Source organism: Dunckerocampus dactyliophorus, chromosome 6, assembly GCF_027744805.1.
Source record: "Dunckerocampus dactyliophorus isolate RoL2022-P2 chromosome 6, RoL_Ddac_1.1, whole genome shotgun sequence".
In the NCBI taxonomy this organism is placed as follows: Eukaryota; Metazoa; Chordata; class Actinopteri; order Syngnathiformes; family Syngnathidae; genus Dunckerocampus; species Dunckerocampus dactyliophorus.
This window is the reverse complement of record NC_072824.1, coordinates 21171455-21191679: the sequence shown is the minus strand read 5'-3', so window position 1 is coordinate 21191679 and position 20225 is coordinate 21171455. Positions and strand designations below refer to the sequence as shown.

The window sequence follows — 20225 nt, the reverse complement described above, 5'->3', positions numbered from 1 at the left end:
GTTCCACACATTGATGAAAAAACTAAATCAACTATTTTACATGTCACTAAAAGTGTTGGTGTACTTGTACAGCTTTTATTTTGCACAAAAATCAAATGCCCAGTAATTTAAAATAATTGTTTTTGTCTTATTATAGTATACTGTAGATCCCAGAGTGACGGGAATTACATGCAAATAGAAAATACATGCAAGTAATTGAGATGCCCATAAAAATGCCTATTTTTGACCCTGCTACTCTGACACTGACGTTCAATGTTTAAAATGAAACTGACTGTTGGAATTGTTAGATTACAGTAATCTCCAGAACACTTCCAGGCTATCTTTAGGCAAGGCAAGTTTTAGGGATGTCCCGATCCGATCTTCAGGATCAGGATCGGCTGCCGATCTGCTGTATTTGTGAAGATCGGATAATATCGGCTTCCGCCACGAGATCGGGCCGATCGGGTTGCCGTATCACGTTCGTAACTCTGCGCCACACTCCAACATGGTACGTGCAGTAATGCTCCTCAAAGCTGGTTGCCACTCGACTTGCGCCACTTCCAAAAAGAAAAACGCAACACCAACATGCAGACGTGTCCGCCGTGTACCGGGGTGAAGTCAGTTTCACGTTGGACTACGGCGGTAGTTCCCTCTCAGAGTGTCCGGACTTCTGTGTCCGGGCACAAAGCTCTGTGAGCTTGCATAGGAAGTGCTATCTAACCGCTGATTGCCGAAATAGGGACCGCAAAAACACTGCTAAACATGTCGAAATGGCGGCGAAAAACCTTGGAAACTCCTCTGCTATGGAGCGTGAATGGAAGCTAGCGGGGTTCAATTAGTTTAGCTAGTGCAGCTGTGTGCGTGTGTGTGTGTGCGCGTGACTCAGGCTGGATGAGTATACAGTATTTTCACTGTGTTGTGTTTTACTGCTTTAAGGGTCATTTTACAATGAGGACGTGTTAGCTGGCATAAAGGCGGCATGTACAGATTGAACAATAGCGGCCCCAGGATTGACCCCTGGGGATCCCCACAGGTCATAGCCATTTGGTCTGAGACACAGTTAGCAATTCCAAAAAAGTATTTCCTGTCCTCCAGATAGGATTTGAACCAATTTAGAGCACTACCAGGGATTCCTACACACTTTTCTAACCTCTGTAATAAGATCACATGGTCAACTGTGTCAAAGGCAACCCTCACGTCTAGCAGAAATAAAACTGAGGCTTTGCCTCATCTGTATTCAGACATATCATTTGTCACCTAGATCAGAGCTGTCTCAGTGCTGTGGTGGCGCCTCAAGCCTGATTGGAAAGTATCAAACACATTGTTAGAGAAGAGAAAGTCAGTAAGCGGCTGATATACAACCTTTTCTAAGACTTTTCCCAAGAATGGCAGGTTTGATATGGGCCGATAGTTCTTCAGTATTGAGCATCAAGACTGCTTTTCTTCAGAAAAGGCTTAATGACAACAGTTTTTAGCGCCTTTGGAAATGTTTCAATGAGATGTTAACTAGATGAGTGTGTTGTGGTAGTAAACTGCTCAGCACAGACTTTAGAAATCTGTGAAATGTGTCAGCTTGAGTTGTCTAGCTGGCTGCAGAATAACATTTTTTATACCTTGCACTTTGTCATGAAAGAATGTTGCAAACTCATTGCACTTAGATGTACAAATGGATTTTAAGGGCAGTGGAACTGGAGGGTTTGTTAATCTGTTAACTGTAGCAAACAGTGCATGAGAGTTGTTGCTACAGTTGGTAATGATTTCAGAAAAACAACTCCCTTGTTCTCTGCAAGATTTGGTTGGAAGCATGTAGCTTTTCTTTGTAGACCTCATAATGAACCTGGAGCTTTGACTTGCGCCATTTTCGTTCAGCTCTCCGGCACTCCCTGCACTGTGCCATGACAGACTTATTTTCTCCATGGTGCCTTTTGCCTACTTTTAACCACTCTAACCTTGACAGGAGCAATGCTTTCCAAAACATTTACAACACTTGATGTATAAGAGCTCAACAGATCATCAACATGATAACATGGGGAGTTTTCAAACTTAATCCTTGCCATAAATTGTGTCTCTGTGCTGTCATTAATGAGCCTTCCCTGAAGAACTGCAAACTCAACTTCTGGTTTGTGTGTAAGAGACAGGTTGCATTTTTGGCAATAGTTACGGAATCGATTTAAAGTTACTGAATCGTTTCGGATCGTATTGTTGTAAATGAACCAATATCGTCCTTGAATCGTATCTGCAACCACAAATCGTGATATGAATCGAATTAAAGTTACTGAATCGTTTCGGATCGTATTGTTGTAAATGAACCAATATCGTCCTTGAATCGAATCTGCAACCACAAATCGTGATATGAATCGAATCATTATTAGAACGACTCGCTACACACGTAACGTCTACCGTTTAGCTTAGTTGTCAGGATGAGCGCTACAACTATGCTTCTGTCTGTCATGGCACTGCCTCCATCTTTCTCTAACGCAGATAATGGTGGCTTCACTACGCCACAGGCCGCTGGGTTGTCCCGGCTAGCTGTTGGAGAAGGAGTTTCTCCAAGCCGCGTCTACATGATTGAAATTTCACTCACGACTAAGATCACGTATTAACTTGAGTTCACCTTGCTGCACGTTTTGAGGCCGGATTGCGCATCTTGCGCTGACGTCACGTTGTTACACCATACATGTATGCACTGATGTGTTTTCAGCAAAGATCATCCTATTTTGAGAGAGAAAAAGCATGAATGGGCTTGTTTTCCCACAAATAAAAAAAACAATTTTTTAACCACAAATCTGCAAATTTGCAGGGAACTGTACTGAAGAATACAAGAATATGCTGGGAAACACTGTTGTGTGTAATACAACCACCTTTATTTGAGTGACACTAATGGTGCTGGGAAATACTCCAATTTAAATATAATCCAGTAAACATGTTGTGACCTTTTTCCTCCACATCTTTTCTCCAACAATATCAGTGACAAAACGTGACACCCGCTAGTTAGTTGCAATTTGACATACTGTAATTTCCGGTGTATAAACAGCTACTTTTTTTCTCACGCTTTGAACCCTGCGCCTTATACGGTGATGCGGCTAATTTATGGTCATGTTTTAATCTTGCAACATCTCGTATGCTTTAGAACAGCCATTTTGCGCTTCATGCACACACCCTCATCATGGAAAACACACAAAGAAATGCATAATGACGCGGCTTTCAAGTTAAAAGCCATCCATCTAAAAACTTTTGCTCAAGTCTTCCAGTGGATCCTGACAGCGTGGAGCAGTGTCAAAAAATCCACTATCACCAAGGGGGTGATGGACAGGACAAGCTCAAAGGCTAATTTGCCTTGAGACGAAAGTGACAACTGAGAGTGACAACGAAAGGCAGAGAGACTGACAAAGTGTGTGACGAAGGGATTATGAGACTGTTCAATTCCGACACTAAAGAACATGAAGAAGATAAAAGACTTTTCTGGTAGGCTACTGTTTAACTAGCCGTATTACATGCACTGTTTGGGAAAAAAAACATTTATTTAACCAAAGTAAAAGTAAAAAAAATCTTTCTGTGTAACATTATTCTGTGTATTAAATATCCCATGTTACAGCGTGGACACCTGCGGCTTATACACTCCTGAAAGGGTGACTGACATGATTTATCAACTTTGATTAAATATATTCTATATTGTTTGTAATTATGTTCTACGTTGTCCATTTCTTGAAAGAGAAAGGTGAATTCATAAAAATAACATTTAAAGTACATGGCGGGAAACATTACTAATATCCGTCTTTGAAATTGTGTGTTTCGGCAACCTCATCTTAAATACAGGAAACAAACAAGAGAATGGACGAGACAGAATATGTTTACAGCGATTATAGCAAAGATTTGAGCGATGTGTCAATAGTTTTCAAGGTGGAACAAACATGGGACTATATGTCTGATGCGGAGGTGTCCATGGTGATGGAAATTTGTTGGCTTCAAACACAACATGGTAAGTGTAAATTACCTTGTAGTTGCTTGTCCCTCAATTATTGTTTTAAATCGACTTCTTAATGAGTGTAAAGGAGTCTTTAGAGCCTTTTTTTATTGTGTAAATTGTCGCTGTCGCTGCCCCGCCCCCCACCATCAACATATCACTGTGAAAATATGATTTATAACGCTTTGAATGCTTGTCGCTATGGTGGCATGGTGTTTAGAATATAAGATGTAAATAAGACATGAAAAAAGGGGTCTTTACAGTCTTTTTCATTGTGTATTTCGTCATTGCTGCCGCCCCGCTCCCCACCGCCAACATACCGCTGGAAAGTATGTTTTATAACATGTACCTGTACAATGCTTTGAATGCTTGTCCCTATGGTGGCATAGTGTTTAGAATACAATATGTAAATAAGACACGACTTACTCTGCTCTGTGGCAACTGAAGCCGTACTCCTCTTTTTGTCCTATGTAGCATAGCATCAGGAACAGCATCCTAACATCCAAAATGCATTTACACTAGGTCCCCAACTTACGAACACCCGACTAGCGAACACTCGCGGATACGAACACAAGCCGACTGGTCTATATTTTATTTTACTTTGCCTTGTTGTCGCTCAATCAGTATTTATACTGCTACTGTACATGCTTGACCAGTAGAGGGCACCGTGACACAGAGGCAGCGTTAGAGCTCATGGGACCAACAGAGGAAGAGTTAGACGCTGGGGAGATACAGTGGAAAGCTAAATGGAAAGCTAAATTATACAACCCGGACAGAGCGTGTTTATGAAGAGTTAATAGGCCTGCTTACTTCTACACCACCCGCAGAACACTACTTCTTTTAGAAGAGTCTAGACGACGACCATTTGTCCTTTTTTTCAATAACTCCTCCTCCTCCACCACAACGACATATGCTCGGCCACTCCTCTTCTAAGGTAAATAACATTTATCATTACGTATTATTATATCACTTTTATTAGTTTTTTTCATTAATTATCCTCATTTAATATTACTACTACATCCAAACTCATTTACATACATACGCATATACTGTATATGTATACACGTGCATGTAGTACCTATATCATTGGTGATATTACCTTTTCCCCTACTTAAGAACGATTCGACATAAGAACGGTTGTCTGGAACCAATTGTGTTCGTAAGTTGTCATAAGTGTTCGCTTACATTGCTTAAGATGAGAGCTGCGCCACCTTTGCGGACGTCACTTGGGAAATGCCTTGTTTCTAAGCAGTTCAGACCATAACGGCACCCGCCATGTAAAAAAATGTAATTTTTAGGAATTTAATGTTCGCTTTTAAAAACGAATACCATAAAACATAATTACAAACAATATAGAACATATTTAATAGGGATGAGCGAGTACACCACTATCTTTATCTGTATCTGTTCACCCATCTACATTATTTGTATCATTATCTGTACTTGGAGTGGGCGGGGCATAAACCAGAAGTGGGTGCGGTTTAACCAGAAATTGGTGGGGCTTAATCGGTACATTATTTTAAGTCTGAAATGGATAGATCAGAAGTTGCTATAGTTATTGTTTATTATTCCGCTATATGTGCACTGTGTATACGTGTAAGTGAAATGTAAGACTTTATTATTTGATTATTTTTTAATGATCTGTATGAAATTGGTGATTCATGCAAACATCCACTGACAGAAAACAGGGAAATAATCTGTCAGCGTTGTTCACTGTATATTTCTCAAAAGCACCACGTTCAGTACTACGAGCAGAGTTTTCCAACTGACTTTATATCACCAGCCAAATTAGAAGCAAGCAGACGGAAAAAACCCCAAAACACATGCAGTGACCAACGCAACATGAGCCGTTTACGGCTCTGTCTTGTCAAATGCACTGCATACGTTACGAAACAAGTTTACCAAGTAACTTGAGATATAAACCGAAATAGAGGCGAGCTGAGGAAAACCTGAGAAAACACGCGACACAAGTCTTTTTCAACTCTGTCTTGCCAATTGCACCGTGTACGTGAGTGAGGCTCGGGTCTTCTCTGGCTTCAGTTTTTCGCTGCTCTTACATTCCTTGTTCTGCGTACCTGGTACTGATTGTTGTTTAGTTTGGCCAGGTGCTTCTTTGTTTGTTGGATCATTGTCATTTTGTGCTTTGAAATTGTGTTTTAACTGTAGAACAACCACCACGTTTGTTTGAGTGACACAAAACTAATCAAAATTAAACCTAACACAGTAAACTTGTGTATATCTGGAGTTTTATCAACAAAATGTCATTAATCGTGATATTTTCTTTATTGAAAAAATTCTAATGCAATGACATGGGAATGTAATGAAATGTTTCCATCTGGGTAGGGATGCACATTCATTAGTCAGCATCTCCACTTGTCAGAGAGCATGAATGTACTCTGGTTTCCTAATAAACCAAATATTACTCACATTGGCTGACGAATAAATGACTCATATTTCACAGTGATCATGTGACGGTGACATTGTTTCATCAAAGTCACGCAGAGAGACTGCACATGGAAGTAACACTGAACCCCTTTCATATTCAATTAGCAATTAGTTTATTCAATAATATCAGCATTTGATCACACATAAAAGTTGCGCCACTTTGTGCCTGGGATTTACTTGCAAGTGTGACTGCACAAAGCTGGTACATTTGTGCTTCAACAGGAATCAAGGGAAGAAAATGAGAAGAGGGGTGGATAAAGGAGAGAACACGTTGAGGTGAAATACTTGCTTCAACATATTTTTTGACAGAAGGCTCCCTGCAACGGCTCTGCCGGGTTTAAAAGCGTAGACGTCAGCAGAGGCCGGCATTAAGGAACACTCTTACAAATCACATTCTAATCAAAGTCGGCTCTTTTTAAACAGCCGTGCAAGCTTTCATGTTAACACAATATCACGCCCGCTGCTTTATTCATGCTTTTAAAAGGGGACTGACCGGTGAATGAGCGTTTGTGTGTGTGTGTGCATGTGTGTGTGGCTGTCACTATCAGTGTCAACACACTATCCTTGCTTCTAATCTTACGCCGTGTGATATTGATGTATTAAGTGTTTATGTGTGTGCATATATCAGGTATACCATTTCAGGTTGCCGAGCATTCTTTCATCCACACGATTAAAGGTTGCTGTTTCATCCCCCATGGAAACCTCTTAGGAGCCCTCATTTGGCAGGAACATTTGCATGACTTTGATTAAAACATGTTTGTGTTATATCTTCACATCTGATATTCAACATGTTTTTTTGGGGTGTTGGTTTCATTTTCCCATTTTTCCCTTTAGCGCTGTGAGTGGCTAGCTACATAATCGCTGTTCTGTGTATTCAAGAAACAGGAGAACAGAGACTTTTAAATAATGCACAAGTGATTTGCGCCAGTGCAGCATTGACCCATTAAGAACCAACTTTGCTGTAATGCTGTGAAATTGGTCTGCTGAACTGGGGCCAAGTTGTTGTTAATTTTCTCACAGAACAGTTTGTTTTGGCAATAGACTTGCATGTCGACAAGTGAAAACATGTAGTTAGTGCATGTACAGCTAAAGTGCTGAAGTCTGAGGGCACCGGCAGCCTCACAGGAATCATTCCGACATCGTAAGACACTCAATCGTAGGACAGAGACTGGTGGAGCATGAGCTAAGGAAGAAACCGTGCATTTTTTGTGAGGGTTTGGATAAAGATGTGACTACAGGATTCTATGTTTTCTAGGGTTGTCACGAGACACCTAACTTACGAGATGAGATGATGCAGATTGGGTCCATGAGAACGAGACATTCGAGATTTGAACATGAATTTTAAGGAAAGTACAATGAAAAATTATGACTGGACAAACAAACTTTTTTGTCTAACCGAGTCAAAAAACAATGCAGATGCGTTTTGAAAGATTTATTGTCCCACAAATTGATGCTCAAAGATATTGTCAACATTTTTTGAGACCAAATGAACCAGTGTTATGATAATAATAATAATAATAATAATAATAATAATAATAATAATAATAATAATAATAATAATAATAATAATAATAATAATAATAATAATACAGCTCGCTGTGTTTCTCTTGTCTACTTGTCTTTGTCTCTTTACATCAGGGCTGTCCAGCTGTCCTTTGATAGTTTTAAAACATTTTTTTTTAACAATTTAGAATAAAAAACATTATACATACTGTACATTTAAAGAAAAATCTTTGTGTTTTTATTAGTATTAACATTTTAGCTTTTTCTACTGCCATAATGCCTTTTTGGTCTATTTTTCCACTTTTGCTGGAGTTTTGACCCATGCGTGTTTGGTTAGGGGCTCGGTTGCATAATGGAGGGTTTTTTTTTTACAGCTTTCAGACGTGCACCGCATGGCGTTACAGAGGTGGGGCTCCCTCAGCGGTTTCTTCACCTTTGTTGATGGCTTGTATTTGATTACCAAATAAATGCATGATTACTTGCTACGTAACCCATGTCGCTAAATGAATCTCTTTTGTGTATGACACATGTTATGAAAGTGAACTGGTGCTTAGCCAAATGCAATGAGCGTCAATCGAAGTGCTCCGTGATTAACATCTACGTGGGTCGATGTGACACATCTTTAAGTAAAGTTGATGACGGAGATGGAGTTGAGCAAAGAATTTCATTGGAGGACAAGCCGCGTAGAAAATGCATGGGTGGATGGCACTGCAATGCTCCCTCTGTCCGCCAGAGGGAGACATAGAACCCCAGAGGGCGGCTGACATCATTGCAGCACCCAGGCAGACACCAAGGAATGCTTTGCTTGGATGCAATGCATTATGGGAAAACGTTAAACTAGGTTGTTGGTTTTTTTTTAATTCGTATTGGTACATGTATTGTGTATTTCCTACCTACCTTGTGAGATGATGTGTGATGAGTTTAGCCTTCTTTGGAAGATGACATTGTGAGTCTGACGGTTATACTGAGTAATGACCTCCTGAGATTTCCAATGGGTTGACAGGCTTGTCGTGACCTACACATTCCTCACCGTCTTGCGAGTGGTACAGTATTTAAACGATTAATAATAGTTCTGAAGTAAAGGAGATGTTACAAGATTAGAATTGAGCTGCACCACTGTATAAGCCGCAGGGTTGAAAGTTTAAGAAAAAAGTAGCGCCTTGTACACCGGAATTTCGGTAATATGGAGCGAGTTACATAGAGTATAGTCCCTTTAATAAAGTTTTTATGAGGTGGAACCATTCGACCTTGGTTTGATTTTCATTATTTCCTATGAAAAAAGTGTCTGAAAATCCAGGTGGACCAGCGAAGTAGAACACATTGAGTATACCCTTTCCACTGTAAATAGTAAAGCATTGCTGGAACAATACATCTAATAGTGGTCATGTGTGTATGCAGTATAGTATTCTAATGTGTTTTATTGACACCAGGGAGATTTCTCTCCAGTGCCTTGATGGGCTATTTCTTGTGGTTGAGCTCTAAAGTGTGTTTATTTGTTAATGTTTGCGCCAATAGCCTTTCTTATCTGATCTACTAAAGTGGGCTTGCAGAGAATGGAGGAAAAAACATGCACACATCCACTCATAAATAGCTGCTCACATAGATTAAGGAAGGCGTGGGTCAATAGTATTATCTAGAGCATCACCTCCTCCTCACATTTATGTAACTTCCACAGTGCAGGTAGAAAGCTTTCATTCTCCCGCCACTGAGCGTGGACTCAAACAGCCCCCTCCCCTCACATAATTAACCTTAGACTCACATGCCTCATTTCTATCCTTTTTCACTCCATCTCCGGCTTCTCCACCAGTTTTCGCCCCTGGGCGATACCTAACAATGGGATCCCATCCACCCCCCTCCAGCTCTCATTGCATTGGAGCATCTTCTTTTCTCCAAGTCGCCTGATTTCATCGCTTCACCTCCCTACATGGCTCTTAAAAGCAACCCCCTCCCCCTTCCCACTCCTCTTTTTGGTCTCAGTTTTGATCTTGCGATTTTTCTATCTTCCGCTAACAATTCTAAAACAGATGGCTACATTTAGCCCGGGGCCCCAACATTGGCTTTGGACTAGAGCTCAACCATGGCCATTCTTTTATGCTCACACAAGATCTAATAAGCTGATACCGTTGAGAAATGTGCTGAATACGCTAGTAGCAAAAATGCATAAAAACCAATTGCGGCGTACAGATATTCCCACTTAAGGCCAGTTCCTTTGTTCCTTATCTAATACAATCACAAAAATGAAAATAAAAGTGTGGTCGACTTTAACTACAACCTAAAAAACAGAAGAGGGTTGTGGGAGGATTTGTTAAGAGCCGTTTATTCAATTTAAGGACAGAATTAAGCTCTATTTAAAAAAAAAAAATCTTGGGCGTTATTAAAAAAAAAAAAAAGGTTTTTAAAAGATGGTTCCAGATATCCAGATGGAGAGTGATGAAAAGAAATGAACACACTTCAAGGGAACTGAGAGATCGATCAAACGGAAGACAGACGGTGGAGGAGGTGTGTGTTTGTGTGTGTGTGGGGGGGTATTGGAAAGCGCCTTCTTTTATTGGCTGAGTTACAGAAACAGAGAGTGCAAGAGTTCAGGACTAAGACAGTTAACGGAAAAGCCAGTCATTCATAATGGAATAATCTTTTCTTTACATGATGTACTCTGGGTATAATGGCACGCCATCATCATGATGCGATATGTACCTCGGTGTTAAGGTCATTTTCAACAGAGTTAGAGAACAAAAGTGAAAACATAAAACTGATTTGCTTTTGTTGTAACCAGCAAATAAATATAACTCGCAAAAAAAGTAAAATAAGTAAATATGATATACGAGATCATAATTTACAGTGTACAAATGTATCATTTCAGGTTTCTTTTTGGAAAAGCGAAAAATTGCAGTTTAATATTTTATTAAAAAAAAAAATGAAAGTTTCCTAATGACTCATGTGCAGCATTAATAGCTCGTAGCCCCGTTCCCCATCTCTACTAAACAATGCCGCCTCACTGCTTTCGTCTGAAATGGCGACCTGAAACATTGAAAAAATTTGGCTTAAAAATTTGTCTTACAGAGTGTGAATGGAAGATAACTGGCTTAACTTAGTTTAGCAAAGCATGCTAGTGCGGCTGTGTGTGCGGCTCAGGCTGTATGATTGTGTTCACACTGTTGTATTCTACCACTACCGAGTGTTTTACGATGCTCGCTGACGTTTATTCTTGCACCTAGCTCGTCTTAACGATTAACGGACATTCTCCACACACACACAACACACTTCTGGCCTTCGAAATAAGAGCGCTGTTCGCCACATCCTGTCTAATTGTGTAAACAAAATAAGGGTGTCATAAAAATATCTTACATTAATGACGCAATTAGAACTGCATCTGCAACTCAGAGATTCTATTTACTGTCATAAAAGTACTCTATACTGGTAAAATAAGTGTTAAAACTGGAATTCTAAAAAATTCAAACGGAAAAAACGGAATTTGTGAAAAAAGTAACACGAAATTTCGGAAAAATAAAACGTGATTTCTTCGGGCCCTCTCATGATCCTGCAGTGCTTAATGCATTTCCATTTGTTTTTTCATGTTCTGTCCACTATTATGTTCTGTTCACTATTTCCTCTTATTTGCCCCTTTCTGCATACTGATTAAACCATCTACGAAAGATATTGGGAATGTGTATGATGTGATAATGCAGCGGTTTTGACCTCTGTGTGTGTTCATGTTCCCTCGCTCTATCGCGGTTCGCAATTCGCGGATTAGCTAGTGCACCTAATTTTTTTTGTGCTTTAAAAAAAAAAAAATTACTGCATATGAAACTAACCATGCCAACTAGGATGGTTAGTCCACAGGTAACTACTTTTCTTCATGATCATGGCTGCAAAATAACCCAAAATGGAGCCAAAGAACAGAAGACAGCACTACTGAAATCAAGCAACAACTCATAATCACAGCACAATCATAACAAATAATCTCCTCCTCCCTGCCTCATCGCTGTCTTTGTCAACAATCAAGTTTTTAATCAGGATAAAACTGACGTTAAATGTTCATTTATCCCTTTCATTTGTCATTCATATGCATTTTGAGTTGTTTTTTTGCATGTAAAACTACATTGTGAAACTGTAAAAAAGTGTTTTGTGTTAACATTTTTGGGTAATAAACCAAAAAACTAATTTGGTGAGAGTATGCTTTGGTTTGAGTCGGACCTTCTGGAACGGATGACACTAACAGAGGTGCCTCCTACACTCTTCTACTAAATCACCCTGATTTGCTTGCATTGGACGTGATACACAATGTTTCCCTAATCACCTTGTAGGTGGGCTTTTTGTTCTTTTCCAAATAGCTTATTCCTTTGGGATGAGTGCGATTTGGTTCAATCTTGCGGTCAGTGAAAGCTAACCCAAACACAAGTGAAAAACATCACTGGCAGAGGCAATGATTCGTTGAGACTAAACAAAGTTGATAAGGGAATGGCAATAATGCAAACCATTCCCTCGGGCCCCATTGAATTCCTACTTCATTGGGCATTCACTGGCCGGGTCAGCAAATGTACACAACCTCGCCTGAGTCCCATTCAGTTTGACTTGACACCATCTGAAACTGTTGCATTTAGCTGTGTTTCAACCCATTCAAAATCTATTTGCGTCAACTGAATTCAAACAACCCTTATTGCACTGGAGAGTCTTTTGCGTAGGTGGATAACGTCGGTCTCCGGCCAACTAAACTGTCATGAATGCCGCTCCACTGCGAGGAAGATTGTCTTTTGTTTAGCGATATTGAGCAATGTTGCTCAACCCCCAGATAGCCATTAAGGTAATGCTGCAAGGCAGATGCATCGAATGCAGAGCTACAGTGAAGAAAACAAATAAAAGGAAGCATCTCAGCAAGGGGCTTGCTATGCAGGTCTTTAAATGTGTGTGAATGTGTGTGTGTGTGATTCAATCCAGTGGGAATGGAAGGAGAATGTGATGTAAGAGCTGGAAAACTTTTTCTTCTGACTTGTGTGTCATCACATTCTTATCAGTCTGCTTTCTGGTGGAGGGAAAGTATAAGCATAAGGAGCTTTGTCTGTGTGTATGTGTGTGTGTGTGTAATTATGCACCATTATGTACTCATAAGTGCGTGTTTCACCAGGCGGTTCTGTCTGTGTCTGTGTGTGTGTGTTTTGCAAGAATGCATCTGATGGTGTCTTCGTGCGTATTCCATGTCTCAGCTTGTCTGTGAGTGGGACTGACATTCGCACATTCTTGTCATTTTCTCAGGGACCTTGAAACAAAGGCCAAGGAGGGGAGTTGCTAACACGGAGACACGTGTGTTTTATCTGCTGTGGTCAACATACTAGACAGACACTGAACTTGTAATCACATTCCAGTGCAGGGTGACCTTGATACATTAGGGGGAAAAAAAAAACCCTTCTGTCCTCCTGCTTCCTCTGATTCCCTTTTTTGTCTCACAGAAAGAACTCATGCATTGTGATTTAATGTCATCGACACTGAGGACTTACCACTGACTTTCATTCTGCGAAGCCTATAAACTAGCCTTAACCCTTACCTAAATACCTCAATAAAACCTTTTGAGGTCTAATCCTCATATTCCGTGGAGGACATGCGGATTTACATGATGATGATATGTGTGCAGAAGCAGCACAGCAGCTCCGTCCCTTTCTATAGTGGAAGTGGAGCACTATGGCAACCGCTGCTGTGCAAATGATGCTGTTTTTAAACTGACGCAAACACCTGGCTTCATGTTGCACAAAGCAAGTCCACAAAGACATGCTTGAATGAGTTTGGTGAGGGGGAACCTGAAAACGCTGACCTAAACGCCATCAAACATCCTATTTTAATGTCAGCACTGCACACCCTTCTATTATTTCACACTGGAAGCCCAAAATTATTGATACATTTTAAGAAAAATCATTCGTCCACTCATGAATTTTATACACCACCTATCCTTTTCAGGGTCAAGCATGAGCTGGAACCTATGAAAATGTAAAACAACAACAATTAAAATCAAAGGCTAGTGTTTAAGGTTTTTAACGCAACGTTTTATATTCTTTTCTCATGTTCTTGTGTAATTTGCCACAAAAATGGGTATAATATGAATAATATTCGGCTTAACTGTACTGTATTTTTGTGTCTTTAATGTTTCTTTATTCGACTGAGTTTAAATATGAAAGTGCTATGGCTATGGCAACAATGACAGACATTTCCTGAACAATATGAAGTACGTTTTTATCGCTTTCAACGTATCTAAAATGAACAAGAACAGAGACTGTGAGGAGTATAAGTGGGATAGAAAATAGATGGACGGATGGACAGATTGGGAGGCTGTGACCTCCGACCTCTCAAATGTTCTTCTGGATGAATGGACAAAAAGTACCACAGAAACACTCTGAAATGTTGTAGGATGTAATGTAATGTAGTAAAACAGCAACACAATCACTGTAATGTATTGCTTCGCTAAATGCAGAATTCACCGACATTGCAATACATTTAAGGACTACAGAAAGGTTCTGTGAGAAATCTACAAGGAACTAAACTTGAAATCAAAGGTAATGGGAGCGATATAAATCACTTTTTGAAATTGATTTTGAAATAGGCTCTCACAGCAGTTTGCCATAATGATGTCTAAATGAATATTGAAAATCAAAGTGGTGGCTTGACCGCAGTCCAACACTAGCAGTGATGAGGTACTGTGAGACAAGGGTGTACTGGTACTCCTAATCGTACCATTGCTGGGCCGACTTCATACCCAAAATCCTGCACGTGGTTAGTGTGGGCACACTGTTCCCATCTGCATGCTTGCGCGTATATTCACCATGGAAGGCGTGTCAGGCGTTCAGCAGCGTGCAAGTGATGGCACAAGCAAACTGGCCAAAGCACGAAGGCGTAACGTGAGAGCATTTGAGCAAGAGGGGTCCGGAGAGGAGAAGCCCATCACGGTATGAATGGCCTCATAGGAATACGCCCTTACTCTCCATATTCTCTTCTGTTTTGTGTTTCTGTGAAATGCCCAAGTGTCCTAATACTTTTGTCCGAGCCAGAAACCTTTATAAGGAATTTTGATGTTAATGTTTAAGAAGTTAGAGAAGCTGGATCAAGCAAACAGTTGAAGAAGGTGACTTGAGCCAAGTGGTCAAGGCTGAAGGCCGCCACATATTTTGTCTGGCTTCTTCCCGTTAGGTTTTTGTGTTGTGTTTTTTTAGCAGAACACTTCAAATTAAGCAAGATAATTTCTTATCTGACATAAAGATGAAAAGGTGCAGAAGGCAATCATTAGTGAGAACAACGTAGACACCTTTAAACCCCAAATATTCCCTTGTAATCAACCCATATGAGTCAAGTGTAAATCAATAGTCACAAGGCTCTGAACACAAACGCGCATCTGGATCCATTTGAACCTTTCTTCAACCCCGTCTTTCCAATCCTCTCCCACACTCGTGGCTCATGTTCCCACCCTGGTGTCCACTCACTACATCATCGCCGTACACCTCCTCCCCTCCTCAGCCCTTTGTCTCCAGGTCACTAGATCCATTTTCAGTCAGGCTCATTGGACGATCCACGCTTCAGTTACCTTGTCCTACTAACCCCTCGCTTACTCCTGCCTCATCACCTCCCCACCTAACTCACCCCTCCTGACTTTACGGCCGCCGTGAACTCCCCGTGACTTTAATGAATGTGTCAGTGTCTTGGTATCATGCTGACGGGGTTACGGGTTTGTTGCGGTGGCTGTGTAACAGCCAGAGAAAAGACGAGGAGGAGCGGCTTGTGCGCTTCCCCACATACAGTATAGACGGCTGACAGCACCTTCACCCCTACGACCTTAATGTGGGCGCCTGTGCGGATGCGCTCAAGTGACATGCCGGCCAGAGTGTCAGTCCATGACAGACGCTCATCATATTTAATCCTGAGGGGATTTTGCAGAAATGAAAAGCTGCTTTTCAATTTTATAATCCTTTAGACCTAATCGTTTCACCCACATCCGTCCATACAGTCCAATTAGATGAACAAGACCGTCCGGATTATTCACTGCAAACTCATTTCTGCAGTTTGTCCTTGGCGAGCTAGCAATGACCTTCTCTGGTTTTGTCGTCTAAGGAGCTAAAACACCGTCAAGCCATTGCTTCTTTTCCAGTCTTAGTCTTGTTAACTGGGCATTGATTAGGCCTCAGATGTATGTGCCCCTAGTTCAATAGCACCCAGATAGAAAGAAAAATGCTCACTCTGGTAAAAGAAGCAGTAAAAATGCTGACTCAATGCATTTGAGGTCAGTGCGGACTGAGGGATGACACAGAGGTAGCCTGCCATGCATATGGTGAATACAGCAGGGGAACAAAACAAGCGCCAAAGGTGAAAGTCAAACTGGAGGTAAAAAGAAAAAAAATGCTGCGTTAAAGTGAGAAGTGCTCCTCAAGGTTACGCTGCAGTGATACGAGGAGTGAAAAAACAAAACCTGAGACAACATAAATGGACACCGCCGAGAATTGATTGAGGACATTAGCCAGGATGGTTGGAAGGTGTGTGTGCATGTGGGTGTGTGTGTGTGTATGGTGGTTTGAGGGCAAAACGAGGCCACTTTGCCCATATTGACTGCCGTGCCATGTGACTGCTGTGATCATTAATGTGTCCTGATGCCAACGGGTATCCTGATGACCCACATCTCAGCAGTCCACTCTCGCTCTCTGGCTGCCACCCAAACCAGCTCTCACTCTCTCACTCTCTCTCTCCTCTCACAACCTCCATTTGCTTGGAAGCCATTGTCCATCTTTCTATTTTTAATGGATATTTTTGGTACTAACCGAAAAATCTTGCAACGGGCATCAAAGGGCAGTGAAAGCACTTAAAATATTTCCTTAAACGTCCGAGTCCAATTCTAGTCATTCATTCTTTAAGGGGTACTGAATCATTAAAATCATATGGCAACATCATGTGGCATCTTCTTGGCAATAAACATTACATTTTGAGAATGGAGACTTGTTTCTGTAATTTATCCAACATCCAATCCACTTTATTTATATAGCACATTTTATAAACACTGTTTCCAAATTGTTGGATAATTCTCGGTTTTGACTTGACTCCCGTGTCGACATATGTATGAACTCTTGGCATGATGCAGTGCACTTCTACATCATTGCAAAATGCAACAACCACAACAACATAATGTAATAATAATAATAATAACACCTACAAATAAAAAAATAAATACAGTATTAGCCCAGATATGATGTCCTTGAATATGACAACCTCACATTTTCAAGGCCTATTCTTGAAAAAAAAATGCTTTTTTTTAGATCCTCAAAAGTAGTTTGATTTGTTCATCATCATAAAATATAAAATTAACATCTTAATGCCTCCTCTGTTGTTTGCTAATTTGCTAACAACGTTTCAGACACTTTTTCCAGCTGGTCTCTATGTCACAGATGCTCCCCTCCAAGCCACTGATGTGTGGGAGTGACAAGAAGAAAAGCTCTGATCGCATGGGTGAAGTTGTTTGGTGATAGCTGTTAGTTTGCATGAATAAATCCCCAGATTCAAAATATAAGACGCCCTGTCTATTTTAGACTGTTTTATAGGGAAAATACTGTCTTAAATTTGTGTCAACACAATAATAGTATTAATATAATACAGGGTTTGTGCTACATGTAATGGATCGTGGCGGGGCGCCATGGCTCAGAAGCCGCCAATCCTTGGAAATGAGGTTTCCTTTTTTACGTAAAACAATGTTAAGTAATACAGTATATGAATGGACATATGTGCTATATCGGGGTACCCATTACGGCGATCGCAAAGGTAGTGTTGCTCGCGTGTCACCTACATCATAACCGTCACATCGTAAATGTCATATGACATCACTCAGCTGACAAAAAGCCCCCTCCTAATTCGCTCGTGTGCTACGACGGCTGCATAAAAAAGTGGAGAACAGATGTCGGCAGATGATGCAACTTTCATCTTTATGATTCCGATTACGGATGAACTAACTCAGCGGTAAAATGCCTGTATCTATAACAAAAGTTATCCATTCACTTGCAGCGGCTACTTACGTAAAAAAAAAGAAAAAGAAGTTAATTGTTTCATGGCTGCGCTTCGCATCATGAAATGTGTTTTCTCCAACTTTGTTTGTTAAACTACTATTTCACGATGAATTGGAAAATGTGGATTGAACATTTTTTTTTCTTGTTCCTTTCATTCTAGGTGAGCCGAAGCCTGCTAGCTCCACTGTCGCTGGACATTGCAGGGGACCCAGACAGTGTGCGTTAGGCATACAGCGCCTCAGCGTCGCCATCCGTGTGCTGGCTGGAGCTTGAATGAAATAAATGTTTCAACAATCAACAATACTCATATTCATAAATAAAATAAATAAACATATATTTTCCCTATGTTTATAGTAGAAGTTAGATCCTTGGGACAAAGTAGCCCACAGGCTGAAAAAGTGTGAGCAAGAAGAAATATACAACCATTTAATTGATGGTTACATTTTAATGGGGTGAGTGAATCTCTCCCTGAATGTTCTGAACTCTCATTTACATGCCAATGTTGTATTAAGCAGAATAATGCTGCTGGAGTTACTACTAATGATAGATCATTTACTTCATACACACATAAACAATACACATCCTCATTACATTTATCATTCCTGTAATGAGATTGTAATAATCGTAATAGTGATAATGTAAATGATAATAATATTATACACACTGTGACATGCATCTGTGGAAGTGTCTGTCAAAACTGTGCATTGTTACATTTGGAAAGGCCAGATTTCTGTCACAGTTCTTGTCCTGCCATCATTTTTTTATATGGTTTGTCCTCATTCAGGTCACGGGTGAACTGGAGTCTATCCCAGCTGACTGGTACTGGCTGGACAGCCAATCACAAGGTACATGACAAGTATTCACACTCACATTGACACCTAAGAACAATTTAGAGTCTAAAAATAACCTTAATTGTGATCTAAAACGTGATAGGTTTGGCTGAACTTTGACCAAAATCTCATCACTTCTTCCTGTTTATAAATCAACACATACTTTTTAGAGATGCCTCTAAAACAGGGGTCTCAAACTCAATTTCACTGGGGGCCACTGGAGGTAGAGTTTGGGTGAGGCTGGGCCGCATCAAGTATTGGGAGTAGGGCTAGGAATCTCAGGGTACCTCACGGTACAATTCACAATACATGGATCACAATAACGCTAAAGGGCCACCCCTCCCCGGTCCATGTGATAACACCACTGTTAGTTCAGTGTTGGTGTTTACTTGCCCCTTTAAGTATGTAAGTAACACTGAGCTTGCCCGGACGTTGAGGGCTGCAGTTACGCTACTCTTTGATGACCAGTCGCAGGCTGCAAGATACGATTTGGTGGGCCGCAAATGGACCGCGGGCCGCGAGTTTGAGACCCCTGCTCTAAAAGAATGTGACATCACTTTCACCTTCATCTCCAAATGGCATCGGTTCATCAGTGTCAATAATAATTGGTTCCAGATGTTCGTAAGATATTCTATTCAAATGCATGGCAAGGACAGATGGACAAGACAAGAACACAGTACCTCAGGCCACTGTGGTTGTGGGTGTATTTAAAGAGCCAAAGCCCCTTAATGCACTGCGTTACCATGTTGTTTTTATCTGATGCAATCCGCCCCTCATCCAGGATGCCCACTTGCTTTCATCCGCCTTTTTAAGCAATATTTCTCTCCTATTTGGAGCTCCCTAATGGGCCTGATGATGTGCTGACATCAGATGATGAGTTTTTTTACATTTTTTTTTTTACAGTTTTTACTGACCCAGTAAAGTAGCTTTGAAATTCAAACTCTTCCCCACCCCACCACCATCTTGTTTACTTCATCGCCCGTCTTCGTAACCTATAATGCTCTCCCACTCCTTGTCTGCTGCTACTCCCAATTCTGTCAGCGTCCCAGCTCACTTGCATTCACATATAAAATGCATTTGAATTAAGTAGTCCCCCGAGCACAAAGTCGGGCCCCCACCAACCTGCTGGTGTCAACAAAGTGTTTGTGTTAACGAATTCAGACACATACAAGCAGCCAAGGCCTTCAAAGCAAGGACCAACTGGGTGTGAGATATTTTGGAGGTGGACACAGAGGAGTTAATTACTCCAGAAGATCAATAATTCATTATGCTGTCAGGTTGTGTGGCTGTAGCTCTGTCTATGTGTGCTGGCATGTTTTGAGTGCACGTAAGCATGAAGACCAAAACTCTCACAGTAAGCATTTTCTTACTCTGGGAAAGGCAGATTAAGAGGATTGACTCTGTAATGGATTAACCTCAGAAGTGTGTGTGCATATTAGTTGCGTGCTCTTGCATTCGTGTGTGCGTGTTGAGCAGGATCACCGG

The 20225-nt window shown here is 40.8% G+C and overlaps 1 protein-coding gene across 1 annotated transcript in view; it reads right to left on the bottom strand.

Annotated features, from left to right (window-relative positions):
• The window catches only part of pcdh7a (protocadherin 7a), a 76647-nt gene that overhangs the window by 36051 nt on the left and 20371 nt on the right, over nt 1–20225 (bottom strand). The gene's annotated exons all lie outside the window — the stretch shown is intronic.